The 18,581-nt window shown below is 49.7% G+C and overlaps 1 protein-coding gene across 2 annotated transcripts in view; it reads right to left on the reverse strand.

Annotated features, from left to right (window-relative positions):
- The window catches only part of HPCAL1 (hippocalcin like 1), a 110,955-nt gene that overhangs the window by 26,165 nt on the left and 66,209 nt on the right, over positions 1-18,581 (reverse strand). For both annotated transcript variants that reach the window (XM_059942218.1, XM_059942219.1), the window contains exon 2: positions 6,715-6,801. The gene's annotated coding sequence lies outside the window, so the exon portion shown is untranslated. The remainder of the gene's footprint in view (positions 1-6,714; positions 6,802-18,581) is intronic.

Below are 18,581 nucleotides of genomic sequence, written 5' to 3' on the forward strand. Positions count from 1 at the left end.
ACTTTGTCATCAGGGGTGACAGCTGGAGCCAGCTGCAGGGTGCTGCGTCCTTGCAGACCCTGGTTTGGGGATGGAGCAAAGTCTATTCACCTGGGAGAGGGGCACCAGGCATCTTGTGGGAGGAGCCCAGGGCTGTGGGACGTGGGCTGGGAGCACTGAGGGCCCCGACCACACTCACCCCTGCCCTCCCCCGGAGTGTCCTCTTCAAAGTCTGCCCCTTGCCCTCAGGGAGGAGCGGAGGGCGCCTGCCCCACCCACTCAGGCACTGGGAGGCTGCTGAGCTCCCAGGGCGATCCCCGCCCTCCAAACCCCCCTCCAGGCCGCATGGGTCCTCGGGGGCATAGGAGGGAGGCCGGGGAGATGAGGAGAGGCAGGCGGGAGGGCCCTCCCAGACCCCAGACGGGAGGAGCAGGAGAGGAGAGGAGGGGGTTTGCCCCGCCCACTCGAGCCCAGGAAGCCTGCTGGGCCCCCAGGGGCGGTCCTCTGCCCTCTGAGACCGGGGTTGGGGGAACGCCTGGGCCCCTTCTGTTCCTTGAGCCTAAGCCCCACCCCGCACAGCTCCCAGGGCCTTTTCCAGCCCTGGGGGTCCTGAGCATTGGCCCCACCCACCCCCCAAACCTCACCCTTGCTTAGGCCCCGCCCTCCACACCCAAGGCCTTTCCATCCACCCACCCCCCTTTTGTTTCCTTTCCCTCCTCCTCTATTTTACTATTGTGGTACTGATGTACCTCCTGGTTGTTGATTCATCTATATTTTTATTTTTACATTCTTTCTAACATAACTGTTAGTTTCCTAGTCTAATTTTATTTTTTACTTTGTTATTTTTCTCTCTTTTTTTTTGCCACCCCACGCAGCTTGAGGGATCTTGATTCGCAGGCCCGGGGTTGGGGGAAAGCTCCTGCGGTGGGAGCTCCGAGTCCACACCACTGGACTAACAGAGAACCTCAGGCCCCAGGGAATATTCATTGGACTGAGCTCTCACAGAGTTCCTCATCTCAGCACCAAGACCCAGCTCTACCCAATAGCCTACAAATTCCAGTGTTGGAAGCCTCAAGTCAAACAACCAGTAAAACAGGAACACAATCCCACTCATAAAAAGAAAAAAAAATGAGACAGCAAAAAAAATATGTCACAGATGAAGGAGCAAGGTAAAAACCTACAAGACCAAATAAATGAAGAGGAAATAGGCAATCTACCTGAAAAAGAATTCAGAGTAATGATAGTAAAGATGATCCAGAATCTTGGAAATAGAATGGAAGCACAGACTGAGAAAATACAAGAAGTATTTAACAAAGATCTAGAATAACTAAAGAACAAACAAACAGAGATGAACAACACAATAACTGACATGAAAAATACACTAGAAGGAATCAATAACAATAACTGAGGCAGAAGAACGAATAAGTGAGCTGGAAGACAAAATGGTGGAAATAACTGCTGAGGAGCAGAATAAAGAAAAAAGAATGAAAAGAATTGAAGACAATCTCAGAGACCTCTGGGACAACACTAAACTCACCAAGATTCAAATTATAGGGGTCCCAGAGGAAGAAGAGAAAAAGAAATGGTCTGAGAAAATATTTGAAGAGATTATAGTGGAAAAATTCCCTAACATGGGAAAGGAAATAGTCACCCAAGTCCAGGAAGCACAGAGAGTTCCATACAGGATAAACCCTAGGAAAAACATAACAAGACACATATTAATCAAACTAACAAAAATTAAATTCAAAGAAAAAATATTAAAAGCAGCAAGGGAAAAACAAAAAATAACATACAAAGGAATCCCCATAAGGTTATCAGCTGATTTTTCAGTGGAAGCTCTGCAGGCCAGAAGGGAGTGGCAGGATATACTTAAAGCGATGAAAGAGAAAAACCTACAACCAAGATTACTCTATCCAGCAAGGATCTCATTCAGATTCAATGGAAAAGTCAAAAACTTCTCAGACAAAAGTTAAGAGAATTCACATCACCAAACCAGCTTTACAACAAATGCTAAAGAAACTTCTCTAAGTGGGAAACACAAGAGAAGAAAAAGACCCATAAAAACAAACCCAAAACAATTAAGAAAATGGTAATAGGAACATACATATTGATAATAACCTTGAATGTAAATGGATTAAATGTCCCAACCTAAAGACACAGACCGGCTGAATGGATACAAAAACAAGACCCATATATATGCTGTCTACAAGAGACCCACTTCAGACCTAGGGACACATACAGCCTGAAAGTGAAGGGATGGAAAAAGATATTCCATGCAAATGGAAATCAAAAGAAAGCTAGAGTAGCAATACTTGTATCAGATAAAATAGACTTTAAAATAGACTGTTACAAGAGATAAGGAGGGACACTACATAATGATCAAAGGATCAATCCAAGAAGAAGATATAACAATTATAAATGTTTATGCACCCAACATAGGAGCACCCCAATACATAAGGCAAATGTTAACAACCATGAAAGGAGAAATCGACACTGCACTTACACCAATGGACAGATCATCCAAACAGAAAATAAATAAGGAAACCCAAGCTTTAAATGACACAATAGACCAGATAGATCTAATTGATATTTATAGAACATTCCACCCAAAAGTGGCAGAATACACTTTCTTCTCAAGTGCACATGGAACATTCTCCAGGATAGATCACATCTTGGGTCACAAATCAAGCCTCTGAAAATTTAAGAAAATTGAAATCATATCAAGCATCTTTTCTGACCACAACACTATGAGATTGGAAATCAATTACAGGAAAAAAACTAAAAAACACAAATACATGGAGGCTAAACAGTGTGCTACTAAATAACCAAGAGATCACTGAAGAAATCAAAGAAGAATTAAAAAAAACACATAGAAACAAATGACAATGAAATCACGACGACCCGAAACCTATGGGATGAAGCAAAGGCAGTTCTAAGCGGGAAGTTTATAGCAATTCAATCTCACCTCAAGAAACAAGAAAAATCTCAAATAAACAATCTAACCCTACACTGAAAACAACTAGAGAAAGAAGAACAAAGAAAACCCAAAGTCAGTAGAAGGAAAGAAATCATAAAGATCAGAGCAGAAATAAATGAAATAGAAATGAAGAAAACAATAGCAAAGATCAATAAAACTGATAGCTGGTTCTTTGAGGAGACAAACAAAACTGATAAACCCTTAGCCAGACACGTCAAGAAAAAAAGGGAGAGGACGCAAATCAATAAAATTAGAAACGAAAAAGGAGAAATCACAACTGACACTGCAGGAATGCGAAGGATTATAAGAGACTACTACAAACAACTATATGCCAATAAAATGGACAACCATGAAGAAATGGACAAATTCTTGGAAAGGTACAATTTTTCAAGACTGAACCAGGAAGAATTAGAAAATATAAACAGACCTATCACAAGTAATGAAACTGAAACCGTAATTAAAAATCTTCCAACAAACCGAAGTCCAGGAACAGATGGCTTCACAGGAGAATTCTATCAAACATTTAGAGAAGAGCTAACACCGATCCTTCTCAAATGCTTCCAAAACATTACAGAGGGAGAAACACACCCAAATTCATTCTAAAAGCCACCATCACCCTGATACCAAAACCAGAAAAAGATATCACAAAAAAAGAAAATTATAGACCAATATCACTGATGAAGATAGATACAAAAATCCTCAACAAAATACTAGCAAACAGAATCCAACAGCACATTTAAAGGATCGTACACCATGATCAAGTGGGATTTGTCCCAGGGATGCAAGGATTCTTCAATATATGCAAATCAATCAATGTGATACACCACATTAACAAATTAAGGAATAAAAACCATATGATCATCTCAATAGATGCAGAAAAAGCTTTTGACAAAATTCAACACCCATTTATGATAAAAACTCTCAAGAAAATGGGCATAGAGGGAACCTACCTCAACATAATAAAGGCCATATATGACAAACCCACAGCAAGCATCATACACAATGGTGAAAAACTGAAAGCATTTCCACTAGGATCAGGAACAAGACAAGGATATCCACTCTCACCACTCTTATTCAACATAGTTTTGGAAGTCCTAGCCACGGCAATCAGAGAAGAAAAAGAAATAAAAGGAATACAAATTGGAAAAGAAGTAAAACTGTCACTATATGCTGATGACATGATACTATACATAGAAAATCCTAAAGATGCCACCAGAAAACTACTAGAACTAATCAATGAATTTGGTAAGGCTGCAGGATACCAAATTAATGCACAGAAATCTCTGGCATTCCTATACACCAATAACGAAAAATCAGAAAGAGAAATTAAGGAAACACTCCCATTTACCATTGCAACAAAAAGAATAAAATATCTAGGAATAAACCTGCCTGAGGAGCCGAAAGACTTGTACTCAGAAAACTATAGAACACTGATGAAAGAAATCAAAGATGACATAAACAGATGGAGAAATATACCATGTTCTTGGATTGGAAGAATCAATATTGTGAAAATGACTATACTACCCAAAGCAATCTACAGATTCAATGCAATCCCTATCAAACTACCAATGGCATTCTTCACAGAATTAGAACAAAAAATCTTACAATTCGTATGGAAACACAAAAGACCCCGAATAGCCAAAGCAGTCTTGAGGCAAAAAAATGGAGCTGGAGGAATCAGACTCCCTGACTTCAGACTATACTACAAAGCTACAGTAATCAAGACAATATGGTACTGGCACAAAAACAGAAACCTAGATCAATGGAACAAGATAGAAAGCCCAGAGATTAACCCACGCACCTATGGTCAACTAATCTATGACAAAGGAGGCAAAGATATACAATGGAGAAAAGACAGTCTCTTCAATAAGTGGTGCTGGGAAAACTGGACAGCTACATGTAAAAGAATGAAATGAGAACACTCCCTAACACCATACACAAAAATAAACTCCAAATGGATTAAAGACTTAAATGTAAGACCAGACACTATAAAACCTTTAGAAGAAAACATAGGAAAAACACTCTTTGACGTAAACCACAGCAAGATCTTTTTTGACCCACCTCCTAGAGTAACAGAAATAAAAACAAAAATAACCAAATGGGACTTAATTAAACTTAAAAGCTTTTGCACAGCAAAGGAAACCATAAACAAGACAAAAAGACAACCCTCAGAATGGGAGAAAATATTTGCAAATGAAGCAACAGACAAAGGATTAATCTCTAAAATATACAAATAGCTCATGGAGCTCAACATCAAAAAAACAAACAATCCAGTTAAAAAATGGGCGGAAGACCTAAATAGACATTTCACCAAGGAAGACATACAGATGGCCAAGAGGCACATGAAAAGATGCTCAACATCACTAATTATTAGAGAAATGCAAATCAGAACTATAATGAGGTATCACCTCACGCTGGTCAGAATGGCCATTATCAAAAAAGCTAGAAACGATAAATGCTGGAAAGGGTGTGGTGTAAAGGGAACCCTCCTACACTGTAGGTAGGAATGTAAATTGATACAACCACTATGGAAAACAGTATGGAGGTTCCTTAAAAAACTAAAAATAGAACTACCATATGACCCAGCAATCCCACTGCTGGGCACACTGAGAAAACCATAATTCAAAAAGAGACATGTACCACAATGTTCACTGCAGCACTATTTACAATAGCCAGGACATGGAACCAACCTAGATGTCCATTGACAGATGAATGGATGAAGAAGATGTGGCACATATATACAGTGGAATATTACTCAGCCATAAAAAGAAATGAAATTGAGTTATTTGTAGTGAGGTGGATGGACCTAGAGTGAAGTAAGTGAGAAAGAAAAACAAATACCGTATGCTAAGGCATATGTATAGAATCTAAAAAAAAAAAAAAAAATGTTACTGATGAACCTAGTTGCAGGGCAGAAATAAAGAGGTAGACATAGAGAATGGACTTGAGGACATGGGGTGGGAGGGCGAAGCTGAGGTGAAGTGAGAGTAGCATGGACATATACACACTACCGAATGTAAAATAGTTGCCCGGTGGGAAGCAGCAGCATAGCACAGGGAGATCAGCTCGGTGCTTTGTGACCACCTAGAGGGGTGAGATAGGGAGGAGGCAGGCTCAAGAAGGAGGGGATACAGGGACATGTGTATGCATATGGCTGATTTGCTTTGTTGTGCAACAGAAACTAACACGGTATTGTGAAGCAATTATACTCCAATAAAGATCTATTAAAAATAAATAAATTAAATAAAATAAATAGTTAAAAAAAAAAGTCTGCCCCTTATATTCCTTTTTTTTTTTTTGGCCTTGCTGCATGGCTTGCAGGATCTTAGTTCCCTGAGCAGGGATCAAACCCGGGCCCTCAGCAGTGAAAGTGCTGAGTCCTAACCACTGGACCGCCAGGGAATTCCCTGCCCCTTATATTCTGATTCGCTAATTCTCCTCGATGGACGCATCCCACCACCAAAGCACCCAGGCCAAATGACTTACCCACAAAAACCCGTCCAATTTAGGACAAGAAACCTAGATTACTGTAAGACCTGGGTGGTTCTTTTTGTCCCCAGGCTCCAGTTTCCTGACCCACCTCATGGGAGTGCTGGACAGGCTGTCCCCCCAAAGCCCGCTCTTCCCTGTTCGTTCCGTTGAGCTGGGTCAAGTCCGTGCACACCGGCACGTGGTCAGGACCCCATAGAGGGGTAGAGGCCCCTCAGCTCCCCATCCTCACCTACCCCCGGGCCCGTCTGGTCTCCAGGAACACTTACCCAAGGCCAAGTGGAGGCGGAGAGGGAGCAGAGATCAGAACCTCGGAGGCCGGTCCCACGTCCTGGCCTGGGCTGCTAGACCATGCCCTGGAAGAGAGGACAGACCATCATGTGGGGTGGGGACACCCCGGCTCAGAGCAACTGGCTTTCTCTCCGGTCGGTTCCGTGCAATCTACGCCCATTTCTGCATTATCTTCTCGTAATACAAGGTTCTCTCCCTCCACAGCGATGATCATGCTTTATATGCACTCACTGGAGTGGTCCTGAGGACAGGAACTGAGTAGCTCACCCACCCCGGAAAGCCCAGTCCCCCACAGTGTGAGGGCCCCTGGGGCTCCCCTTGCTCCTGCAGAATGAGGGGCTGCAGCTCCCCCGAACTGACTGTGAGCTCCACAAGGGCAGGGAGGCGGCGTCTTCGTTTCTGTGCAGCTGGCTCCTGGCCCAGAGCCTGTATGCAGCAGGCGCTCCATAAATAATCCATGTTTGACAAACGAGTGCCCCAAAATGCATCACACGGACATAACTGCAGGCAGAGTGTGCACTTTGTTCAGAGCTGAAATTCGACCCTGCTTCACCAATATAGAGCTTCATATGCCAGTTACATTATTTAAGCTCACTGCTAGGATTCCAGACGTGGAGCAGAAAAGCCACACATCTTCCCACCAGAAATTCTCACTGGAGGTCACTTACAGATTTTATATATATACATACACACATATATGTATCTATATGTAACATTTTTAATAGACTTTATTTTTTAGAGCAGTTTTATGGTCACGGCAAAACAGAGCAGAGAGCAGAGTTCCCACAGACCCCCTGTCCCCCAGACACAACTTTCCCCACGTTCAGCATCCCCTCCACACACCGGGGTGTATGTGTTACAATCGGTGGACATTATCACCCCAAATCCATAGTTCACATGAGAGTTCATTCTTGGTGTTTTACATTCTGCGGGTTTGGACAAATGTATAATGTCTTGTATCCACCATTATAGTATCATACAGAGCAGTTTCACTGCCCTAAAATTCCTCTATGCTCACCTCGTCTCATATTTTTAAAAGGCGCTTTCATGTCAATGATCTCAGCGAATTCATCTCACGACTCTGTGATCCCTGCTTTGACACTCAGGGAAATCAAGATCCGGACAGGGTCAAGGGCCCTCCACAAGGTCAACCTTGTGAAAACCAGTAACAAGAGTCGGTGGTAGAATGTGCTAGAAGCATTGTGTCTGGTGGTCATTTTATCATCCCGCCCTCCTAACAGCCCTGGCAGGGAAGGTCCATTCTAACCCCTGGTTTACAGAGGAGCAAACAGACTTGGGGACACCTGCCAAGGTCACACGCGGCTAAGTGGGACGCTCAAAATGCAAATCCCTAAGCCCACTTCTGCTCTTTCCAGATGCACTTGTTAGTTACAGGGGCTTATAGGAGGCATGAGAATGCAGTGGGCAGGCACCCCCTCGGGTTAGGGGGGCTTTTGCTTTCCCGGAGCTGGAGCAGGTGGGTCCCAGGGCTGCAGCCCTCCTGGGGGGACCCCGCCCTCCAGCCATACTGCACAATTAATACCTAGGGGCCTCGCCCGGCTACAGGTCAGTCTGACATCCGGCCACAGAGGCCCGACCATTTCCCGCCTCGTGGGGGCAGCCCTGCAGGAACATCAAGCTCAGGGATCAGCTCAGGGATGGATGAAAGAGTCCCTAGTCCACATGGACACCGTCTCACCAGACACACCCCAGCTCTCACGGGGCCAGCTCTGTGCAGTGGGGAGAACAGAGAGGTGGGCCTGTGCCGAGTAGCCCTGTGATCTCTGCCATCCTCAGTTTCCCCATCTGTGACGAAGCGGAGGGGCTGGACCCCTGGGAGGCTGGGCCAGCTCTGATACCAGGTTTCCTAGCAGGAGGGGCCATCATTCCAGAGGCTTCTGGCTCCCAGGCTGCTTGGGAACACTCCATTAACTCAAATTGCAAATTTCCTCCTGGCTCTATCGCTAAGCCACAGGGGCTCCCCCAGCCACCAGCTTTCCTGTGACAGATAAAGATTACAGTCATTGCTCGAGATGGAATCAAGGAGCAGAAGTCATTATGCAGAAATAATTATGTTGAGTTATGTCTGGTTGCTCCTGATTTCTGTCTCACAATTGTCTTACAAATGGTCCTGCCTCTTCCTCTCCGGGACAGCAAACTGCAGAGGCCTGGCTGATTCAGACAGACCTCCTGGGCCCAATTCTACTGCTCCAAACTCCTGCTGCTGGGCGGGGCATCAGCATCGTAGGGCAAGATTCTCTGTGACGCCCTTTCCTTTCTCTGAGCACTTGGGAGAGAGGAGAGGTAGAAGACAAAAGCCCTGGCGAGGGGGCACACTCACTGACTCACCCACATGCCCCACTGCATTGAACCCTCCTTCAAGGCCCTCTTCACCCATCACTTTCTCCTGGGCCCCTGCCTGACCTCTCAGCCCTTTGTTCACGTTAGGCCTAAGGCACCTCCCTCTCTTAGGTCTGAGGTCTCTGAGGAGTGACTTAGGCAGTGACCAGGACTGACTCATTCTTGTACTCCCAGCTCCTAGCACAGAGCAAGGCCTCGGGAGAACGGAGAGGGCTGTGTGGCTGGACTGCTTGGGCTCAAATCCTAGCTCTCCTATTCCCTAGCTGTGTGACCCTGACACATTATTTAACTTCTCTCTGCCTCAGTTTTCCAGGATGTAAAATGGAGATGATAATAATCCTACCTAGTTCATCAAGCTCTTATAAAGATTAAATGAGCTAATATATACACACACAAAATACTTGCTCATAGGAAGAACGCACTAAATGTCAACAATGACTAAAACAGCAGAGAGAGGTCTTGAAAACATTCTTGTAAGAATCTAAGCCAACTACAAAGACACAAACTATCGAAACTGACTCAAGAAGAAATATGTCTGAAATACCTATAACAAGGCAAGAGATTGAATTAATAATAAAAAAAAATCACTCACAAAGAAAAGCCCAGATGGTTTCACTGCTGAGTTCTGTTAACACTTAAAGAATTAATAACAATTCTTCACAAACTCTTCCAAAAAATAGAAGAGGAGGGAACACTTCCCAACTGGTTCTATGATGCTAGCACTACCCTGATACCAAAACCAGACAAAGTCTTCACAAGTGAAGAAAGCTACAGACCAATGTCCTAACGGGCATGGATGAAAAGAAAAACAAACCAACCCTCAACAAAATACTAGCAGACCAAATCCAGCAACATAAAGAATAAAAAGAATTATACATCACACCAAGTGGGATTTATCTCAGGAATGCAAGATTGGTTTACCATCTGAAAATCAATTAATGTAGTATATCATACAATAAAATAAAAAGCAAAAATCACATGCTCGTCTCAATTGATGCAGAAAAAGCATTTGACAAATCCAACATCCTTTCATGATAAAAACACTCAAACTAGGCATAGAAGGAAACTTCTTCAGTCTGACAAAGGGTATTTGTGAAAAACTCACAGCCAACATCATACTTAATGGTGAAAAGACCAGATGCTTTTTCCCTAAGATCAGGAATGAGACAAGGATGCCCACTCTTGCCACTTCTATTCAACATTATACTAGAGGTTCTAACCAGGACAACTAGGCAAGAAAAAGAATACAAGCCATTTGAATTGGAAAGAAGAAGTAAAATTATTTCTATTTGCAGATGACATGATCTTATATATAGAAAATCCTAAGGAATCCACCAAAAAAAAAAAAAACCCACCTTAATAGAATTAATAACATAAATTAAGCAAGGTTGCTGGATACAAGATCAACATACAAAAATTAATTGTATTTCTGTACACTTGCAATGAAAAATCCGAACACGAAATTAAGAAAACAATTCCATTAGCAATAGCATCGCATATAGTTGTAAATGTACTAAAAACCATTGCGCTGTATACTTTCTAAGGGTGAATTGTATGGAACGTGGATTATATCTCAATAGGGCTGTTTTTTAAAAAAACAGAATCCAGGCCAGTGCTCTTGTACTTCTCTACCTCAGAGGACAGAACGGCAAAGGGCAGGCTCACAGGAGCAGGGAGACAAATCACAGGGCTTCCCAGTGCTACAGCCCGGGGACCCAATGGGGCTCAGAGCTCATCACTGCGGCCGACCTTGAGAACCTGGCAGACTCAAATCCAGGCTGAGCTGCAAAACTGCCTTGAAACAGCCCCCTCTCCCCACAGCATGCACTCCAGAAACATGCTGAGTGCCTGCAATGTGTATTAGGTGCAGGGACACTGGCCCAACTTTTGAGGAGCCCACAGCCCAGTGGGGTACCCGCAGGCCTGTGCCAGATGTCAGGGGTGGGCAGCCAAACACAAGCCCTAAGGATGGCTCTGCATTCAAGGAGGTGATCTGGTCCACTGGCGGGGCAGGGAGGGAGGAGTCCCTCAGGATACACCCTCGGTCCAGGCTGAAAGAGCTCAGTTCCTGAAACCACACAGGCTGCCCCGCAGGGCACTCACTATGAATCGCCACCTAAGAAGCAACAGTTCTAGGGCCATTTCTGGGGCCAGTTCCTCCTCTAGTTGCCCAGGCCTGGAGGGCTCAGTGCCCACCATCTGAAGTCGGGCAGGCTGGGTTCAGGCCCTGACCTCCTCCAGGGGCCCCAGTTTCCCCACATCTGTCCAGGGAGGCTGCTAGAGATGTGAGTTTTCACAAAGTGAGACCCCTGTGGACCCAGCGTCCAGCCTGCACTTCCTGAAATGTCAGCCACCCATTTACTGGACAGAAATTTACTGACGAACTACTGTATGTGCCAGGCATCAGGGATACTGAGTACTGACCAGCACCCCACTTCTCAAAGGGCTGGCTTTCCAGTAACAAGACACCAAAAGAGAAAGTAAGCGCAGATCACAAACTGCTAGGAAAAAAATAAAATGAAGTGATTTGACAAAGATTACCAGGGGGCTAGGGGTCAGGGCGATACTCTAGCTTGGATGCTCAGGGAACTCCTGAGTCAGGGACACACATGAGGAGGAAGGGACAGACTTAGGAAGGCAGCTCTGAGCGAGTGAACAGCAAGTGCAAAGGCCCTGAGGTAGGAGTGTGCTTGGCATTGTCAAGGAGCAGCAAGAAGGTGAGTGTGGCCAAAGCATGGCAAACAAGGCCAGGGGAGCGGGGTAAGAGATGGGGTCAGCAGTAAGCAGGGGCTCAGAGGACGGGGCAGGGAGTTCACATTTTTATTTTAAGCACAATTGTTGTAGAAGAGCTCTGAAAAACCAGAGAGTGCTACAAAACTACCAGGCACTGGGGAATGGGATTATAAGATTCCCTGGAACTGAGGGCAGCAAGAAGTGGGACCTGGGCTTCCCTGGTGGCTCAGTGGTTGAGAATCTGCCTGCCAATGCAGGGGACACAGGTTCGAGCCCTGGTCTGGGAGGATCCCACATGCCGCGGAACAACTAGGCCCGTGAGCCACAATTACTGAGCCTGCGCGACTGGAGCCTGTGCTCCGCAACAAGAGAGGCCGCGATAGTGAGAGGCCCGCGCACTGCAACGAAGAGTGGCCCCCGCTTGCTGCAACTAGAGAAAGCCCTCGCACAGAAACGAAGACCCAACACAGACAAAAGTAAATAAATAAATAAATAAATATTAAAAAAAAAAAAAATCAACACTTCCTTAAAAAAAAAAAAAAAAAAGGAAGTGGGACCTCCTTGCAACCCTCCAGGCCTCCCCCAGTGGTGGGGGGTTGGGGGTAGGGGCAGGTACTTCTAAAGGTGCTGCATTTCCTTGAGACGTAAAATTCAAGTCTGTTCACTCTTGATCCTCCGTGGGCAGGAAAGAACATAAAATGGCTCATTGCCCACTAATGAATTCCTAGAGTCTCCGGAGGCCCAGCCACCGCTCCCACTCCCCCGACAGGCTCCTGATGCCAAAGAGCCCAGGACCAGGGGCCGTAAAACCCCGGCCTGGCGTTCTTCTCCGGCGGCGTCTGAGGCACCTCCTGTTCCCGACTGAGGAGGAAAAAGCAAACCTTTGCCAACAGAGAACAATGAGGCAGCCCCAGGGGAAACACCGGTAGGCCCGGGGAAGGGGGAGCAAGAAGTCCAAACCCCAGCCGGCAATTTCTATCTGGGGGCACATTCTGCCCACAGACACGCCCACCGTCAGCTGTCAGTCTCGGCCAGAGAACGAGCCTCACGCTTTTGCAGTTGAGGGGACCCTAGACACCCCAGGCTGGTGCCGGGAAGTGGCCAGGCCTCCCCCACCCCCCGTGAGGCCACCTCACCTGCCGTGTACATGGACCTCCACCATGACTTCACTTGGGAGGAAAAGGTTCAGCTGAAAATAATAATAACAAAGAAAAACCACCCCCGTTGTCCCACCCTTTCTCTCACTTTGCAGTTGAGCAAACAAACAGCCCCGAGAGAAGGGTCTCACCCAGGATCACAGAGCCAGGTCCGAGCCCGACACACTCCTGGAGGGATGCAGGCGCTTTCAATCTGCTGGGCAGAGATGCGAAGATTCAGGCCCCTTCCAGGTGCTCAGAATGCATGTCACCTGTCCCCGGCTGGTCACTTGTCCCATGAGCTGGGCCACAGGCCTCTCTCTTAAATGTTCTGAGAATCTTATGAGTAACGATGTTGGAGAAGAGAGGGGAAGGGTTTCGAACGAGCTGTCAACAGTGCTCTTTTCCTTGAAAGCCCATGGGCAGGAGAGGACAGGAATTATGCACCCCATGAACGGCAGCAAGGGCCACACCCGTGACCCCAGCTGACTTCATGACAGCGGGGGGACACACTGGATTCAGTCTCACCCCCACTTCATGGATGAGGACATTGAGGCCCAGAAGTTCAGGGTCTCTCCTGGAGCCGCAGGGCCACAGAAAGCAAGAGACTGTGGGCTTCTGACTCCAACTCAGGTCATTCAGGGGAAGTGTCACCACTCCCAAAGGGGCTACTTGATGCCCAACCAGTTCTTCCCCCTCAGAACAGTCGTCCCTTCGAGGAAGGAGGCTCTCTGCCGGCCCAGGATGCGCCCGCTCTGGTCCCAGGCTTGAGGTGGGAGCTGGCTCTGGCCAGTCCACCTGCTTCTCTGCCCTGTGTTCCTCCATCCACTGACCCGACGGCCCATGAGTCGGCCAACCATCCAGACACAGATGGCACACAGACCCAGAGCCCTGCCCTCTTGGGGCTTAAGTTCTGGTTACATATGGTTCATGCCACACGTTGTAAGTCCTGAGGGGGGAGGGGGAGGGGGTTTGTAATTCTAAACAGGAGCCAAGGAAGGGGTCACCAGGTGACAGTGGCCATGCCTTGTGGACAGGCGCCCCTTGGCCTCTGTTCTCTGGTTGCAGGCCAGGGTGGGGTCCCTCACCGTGGACGTCTTGAACAAGTAACCACGGGGAGAGGGAGCACAGGGGCGCCCTTACTGTACCTGCCACCCCAAAGTCCCCTCCCTTCACAACCAGTGTGGCCACAGCTGGGCAGCAAAGGACAGGAAGGCTGCTCCTCGACAAGGTGTCCCTGGGCCCACCCTGGATGCCCCGGACAGCAGGTACTAGAGCATCAGGAATGGGGGTGGGTACCAAGCACCCCCTTCACATGGAAACGGCCCGAAGCGCATCAGATTTGGGCTCTGACATGTCACCATGTGGCTCTGGGCAAGTCACCTGTCCTTCGTGACTGCTTCCACCCCATGAGCTCCCGGAGGAGACTGCGAGGACCAGAGGAGGCGACACATTCACATGGAAGCCCTTGAAGCTCCTAGCATTTAAGGCTCTACCTCAGGACCACTGGGCACACTCACACACCGCCCCAGTCTCAGGATCATCACCCACCTGTAGATGGGGAAATGGAGGCTCAGAGACATTAAGCCACTTTCCCAAGGTCACACAGCCGGACAGTGCTATGCCAGCTGAGCCTGCCGGGCCCTGCAGGCCACATGACCTGCGCAGTGGAGGCTGCCAGAGACTAAACCTTGCCTTCGAGGAGCGACAGATAAAGGAGCGAGGAAAGCGGCACTAATTAAGCATTTGAGTATAATTAAGCAAGATGTGCAAGGCAGTGCAGAGGGTAGTGAGGTGGGGTCTGTGCAGAGGCAGGAGGGCAGGCAGAGGGGCTCCCGGCCAGGCCACCCGCAGAGCCATCTCCCCGGGCCAGGCTCCAGGTGCCTGCCCCGTGCCCTGACTGAAGCCCTGGTGGTCCCCCAGGCCCCAGCACTTAGCGTTTCAGGACTTTTGACAATCAAGCCCCAGTCCAGGTACCCCTGGGCCCTCAGGTTGAGGATGTGGAAAATTCCGAGACTCCTTCCCACACAGCTTCCCCCCATCCCCGGGGCGCCGGGAGGCTGTGAGGCCTGCCTGGAACCCGCCTGCTGGGGCTCCTGGCCCTTGAGGCTGAGCGCTGGGAGGGCTGGGTCTCGTTCCTACATCTGCCCTGCACGGCGCCTGGAGGGCGGCGGAGCGGACCCTCAGTCAGCGTTTAGCGAATGAATCAGCGACCAGGCCGCTTCGAGGAAGAGAAGATGCGAGATGAGGCTGCAGAGAACGACACAGCCAGACCATGGAGGGCTTTGAACACTGGGGCCCAGGTCGCTTTGGGCAATAGGGAGCCACGGTGGGCTCCTGAGCAAGGGACTAGGAGGAAGATCCGCGTGGCAGCCTGGGCAGGAAGGAAGGACAGCAGTGCCGAGGCTGGTGTCAGGGAGGCCATCGGAGGAGTGGGGGTGAGCAACGCGGGCACTGACACTCGTGAATATCGGGGATTTTTAAGGGTGACTGCGATCACGTGTGGCTTTCAGCTGGTCACACACAGAAATGGGAAACGGCCCCGCCCCCCCAAGACAGAACTCGAGTGCATTGTTGGCATTAATGTCCTAGTCGCCGGTCCACCCTGAAACCCCCAGGCCAGCTGGTGCTCCGGGCTGTGCTTCCCAAAGCAGGTAACCGGGAGGAAAAGCATAACTTCCCCACAAAGAGAGGAAGGCGCCGAGAGAGCATCTGGGCTCCCATGAAACGCGGCCCGCAAAGCAGCCCACCAACGGGCAGCCAGGGCCGTGGAGCATTAAGGCAAGTCCTCCTGCGAAGCCACTTATTCAGCACAGAGCTCGCGCAGCCGATGTGCCGTATCCGTGATGAAGGGATAAGTCATCTGAAAACACACATAAATTATTCATTCCCCGCAAACGAGCAGCCTCTGGGTTCCTGCGGCAGCTGAAAGGCTCTGCGAATCCTATTAGCGACAGCGCTCAGCCGAGCAGACGCTGGATCCCGCCGCCGCCCGGTGTAGGCGGCTCTAGCCGGGAGCTGCCCACGCTGCGGTCCATTCCGCGTCCGCGGGTGAAAGAAGCCCGGCGCCACGTGGAGAATCACAGCCCTGCCGGCCTGGCCCAGGCGGCACGGGGCTCCTGGGCAGAGCATTTACACCGGAGGACCGGGTCCCAAGGAGCTGCCTTCCACACAGAGCCTCCGCAGGCCCCCACTCCGGGGTCTGCATCGTCCTACCACCACCCATCAGGACCCAAGCCTGGGGTCGGCCCGCTTGCTCGAATGCAGAGTCCCAGGCCCTGCCCCAGACCCCCTCTGGGGCTCAGTCCGCAGCACCGCATTTCCCACACACGCTGGAGCTGAGGCCACCAGGAGGACGTGCTGGAGTCCCTGAGTCACCCCCGGATCAACTGCAGCTCGGCCGGCCTCGCAGCCCTGGGCAGCCCTAGGTCAGGTTCTGGGCCTCTCGGGGCCCCATGTGCTCTGGGGGGCTCTTGGGAGGATGACAAGAAAGAACCTTTGCAAAGCAACTGTCACACACGAGTACTCCGACTCGCAGCTGGGTCTCTGCCCTCTCCGTGTTTGTATCTTTGATTCCAGCCTCTCAGCTCACTTCACAGCTGGGAAGAAAAGCCGCAGGGTTTTTGACTGCCAAGGCGGGGCTCGGCGCCACTATTTCCTCCGCCTAGAACACGCCCTCCGTCCCCACGGCCCCTTCCTCCGGGAAGACTCCCACTTCCCCCCAACGCCCCCCTCACTTTGAACACACTTTGCCGGGGCCGCTGCTCAGCGTCTGTAGCACAGGGGAGGGGCTGTGGACGGGACGCGGCCCGACCGCGGGGCCCACAGGCGGGCACAGAGCCGCGGGTCAGCCGGGCGGTGAAGCAGTGACCGCGTGAGAGGGGCGCCCCGCGGCCCACGGCACTCGTTCAGCTGAAAGCTGTCTCTCTGCAGACTTGTCCCGTGCGATGTGAGCGGGCGGGCTCTGTCTGTCCCTCCATCCCTGTCCTTGCAACGAGGGGTCTTCTGCAAGAACGCCACTTCTCACCTCTCTCCTTGGGGGGGAGGAGGGGGCTTATCTGACCTGGCTAAAGAAGCGACCTTCCAACCTCATTCCCCGAGCCCCGCTCCCCTCTCCCCTACTCTGCCCCGACAGCGGACGCCGGCAGTGGCTCTGCTGTCTGCCTACGATTGGGAAACAGTTTTAAGGGTGAGAGCAAGTAGCAGGAAGCTGATTCTGGCCACAGAGCAAGCTTGCCAATCCAGAACTACCAGCAAAAATAGGGTGTGTGTGTGTGTGTGTGTGTGTCTTTGTGTGTGTGTGTGTGTGTCTCTGTATGTGTGTCTGTGTGTGTGTGTCTGGAGACATTGTTGGTCATTATAACTGGGCGGCGGGGGTTGGCAGCGGGGGAGTCATCTACTGGCACCTGATGGGTAAAGGCACAGATGCTCCTAAACACCGCACAGTGCACAGGTCGCCCCACCACAAAGTCATGCAGCCCAAACTCCGCAGTGCGAGGGTGAGACCCTGACATAAACGCTGTCCCCTGTTGCTCATCACTTGGGTCCACCTCTCCACTGGTTTCAGAATCTAGTGGCCAGGGGTGTGCTCATGGAACCACACCCTCATCCCCAAATGCCGGGTCAAAGGCCCTGCAGGGCGCAGAGCCACCCCGCACCCACTGCTCTGGAATCGTGGCGACCACAGCCACGTTTTACACTCACCCTGCTCGGGGGCAGCGGGCAATGTTTTAGGAAGCCCGGCCCTCAAGGTAGTATGAGCCCCCATGAAGACCTGGGGGCTGCCTCTGTCCTGCACCAGCGGTGACCCAGGCCAACCAAGACGCCCAGGGGTTCCCACATTTGACCCTTCTCACAGGAGTGATGGGCTGGTCTCTGAGATGGAACAGAAGTCTCATTTATGCATCCTTTCACTCATTCAAAACACATTTAAATGAACACCTACTATGTGCCAGGCACTTTCCCAGGTGTTACAGATGCAACAGGGAACATGCGCAATTCTTGCTTTCAAGGAGCTCACTTAAGTGTCCCAGGAGATTATGGGGCAAAGTGACAAGTGCCATGAGGATAGTGAGTATAGGATTTGAGGGGGGCCGTGGTGAGACCTACAGCCCTATCTAAGGATCTGGGACGGCTTCTTGGAGGAGGTGACATCTAAATGGCAACCTGAAGGATGACTAAGAGTTAGCCATGCAGAGAATGAGGAAACGCAGAGGGGTGGGGTCTAGGGAGAAGCTTTTCCAAGGATTCCCAAGACACTCCCTCACCCAGTCAGTGGCAGTTGACACACCACAGGGTGGTGGGCGGCTGCAGTCAGGACCCCCAGCTCCCAGGTTAAAGGGACCTGAGAGGATCAGGTGGGGAGCCTTTGCCAGGAGCCCACAGGCTTGTGTCCAGCAGGGCTGTCCTGGGTGGAAGAAGCCCAGGGGCCAGTCATATTGAAGACACAAACAGCAGACACACATCCACCCCCACCCAGCCCACAGCAGTGCCCCTGCATAAATACCCTCCGGCCCCCCAAGGAGGCAGGCTGACCTCTGCCGGCCTGCCCACCACCTTCTCACCATCCCCAGGGCGCAGGACCCTGGTGTCCCTAGACCAAGCCAGCCTCGTGG

The sequence above is a fragment of the Balaenoptera ricei genome, chromosome 13, assembly GCF_028023285.1.
Source record: "Balaenoptera ricei isolate mBalRic1 chromosome 13, mBalRic1.hap2, whole genome shotgun sequence".
In the NCBI taxonomy this organism is placed as follows: domain Eukaryota; kingdom Metazoa; phylum Chordata; class Mammalia; order Artiodactyla; family Balaenopteridae; genus Balaenoptera; species Balaenoptera ricei.